Raw genomic sequence first — 1,435 nt, forward strand, 5'->3', positions numbered from 1 at the left:
GCTTTTCCCCTAGACTCCTTTTGAACATCCTGTGCTTCCCCAGTCTTTTTTCCCAACTCCTTCCCAAACCCATCTGGATGAACTTGCACTGTCATCTGATCTACCCAGTGAGACCACTGTGACCACCCACAACCGCCAGACCTTGCCCCAAACTGTCCGTGTTCGGTCACAAAATGAGCATGGCTCAAGACCCTTCAGGTGTACTGCACACACAGTGCCAGGTCCATCATGACTCTTCAAGGAAAAGAAGCAGCCTTGGGGACTTTACGGACTGAAGGCCATATTTGTTCTATTCAAAGATGCAATAAACAATCATTCCCTATTCACCAGGTACACTGCACAGCCTACAAAATATTTCTTCTCTGTGGCTGGTTTCAGTCAACCCTGGACACCAGTTCCAGAGCTTGGATCTCAGTGGCACGGCAAGTCCTTCAGGCTCTGCACGGTTGTATCAGGCGCTATGGCTCTGTCCGACCCAGAGCCAGTGGGAACAGTGATCTAGGCAGGTGGTGCTTTTGACAGCCAGCAGCCAGCTAATTAGATATTGTAAGACCTGAGATTTCATCAGCCAAGTTTGGGGATGTTTTTTCCTCCTTTTGAGGTCACAGCCTCTGGCCTCAGAAGAAAAGGCTGGCTCTGGATCAGTCTTGTCTGGTTTCAGTAGGAGCTAGCTGGTAACTGCCTCCGTACTCACTGCTCATGCTGCAGAATCCCCTCGCATGCCCATAATTACAGGCTGCAATTATGGCTGTGCTTCATCCATGCTGCTTGCCTTTGCCAAACACTGAACATCTGCTATCCTGAGGCAGCATATTCATGTCTATGCCAGAAAGACCTAAATACCTTGCTCTTCAGGTAAAGTGACAGGAGAAAAAGAGGAGTCTCTTCAGCTAAAGGCTAATGAGAATGCTATTTTGAAAGCAATACAACTTACAATTCAGTCTGAAGACAAGCTCTTAACTGTTAAGGGAAGGGAAGAGGGCAAACATCATCTCTCCCTTTGGAGCGTTATTTCAGATTTGACTAAGGCAGATTTTGTACATCATCTGTCTAAGGCATCACCTGACTGAGACACGGCCCTGGAAGAACGGCTCCCGGGCAGCCCACCACAGCGCCCACGGCAAGCGAGACCGAGGGGGCGGGCAGACCCCGACAGCTGCCCCAGGCTGATGCTCCGGCCGCCGGCCCGCCAGCACAGGGTCCAGAGGAGCCACAGAGCCAGCCGCAGCAGCTTACCGCGGCGCTCCGTCCGCCCCCAGCTGCCGGCGAACCCAGCCCGCCGCCATCGGCCCCACCCGCCCCAACAACCGCCTCGCCGCACGCTTCCCGCCCTTCTCGCCACGGATCGCCCACCCCGGGGCCCCGCCAGTCTCGCGAGACTTGCGGCCCAAGTCCCCGCCTCCGCTCTCGCGAGATTTGTCCCTTTGCTTTCGGG

This window comes from Nipponia nippon, unplaced genomic scaffold (genome assembly GCF_047370975.1).
Source record: "Nipponia nippon isolate SJK-2023a ecotype South Korea unplaced genomic scaffold, ASM4737097v1 scaffold_5, whole genome shotgun sequence".
In the NCBI taxonomy this organism is placed as follows: Eukaryota; Metazoa; Chordata; class Aves; order Pelecaniformes; family Threskiornithidae; genus Nipponia; species Nipponia nippon.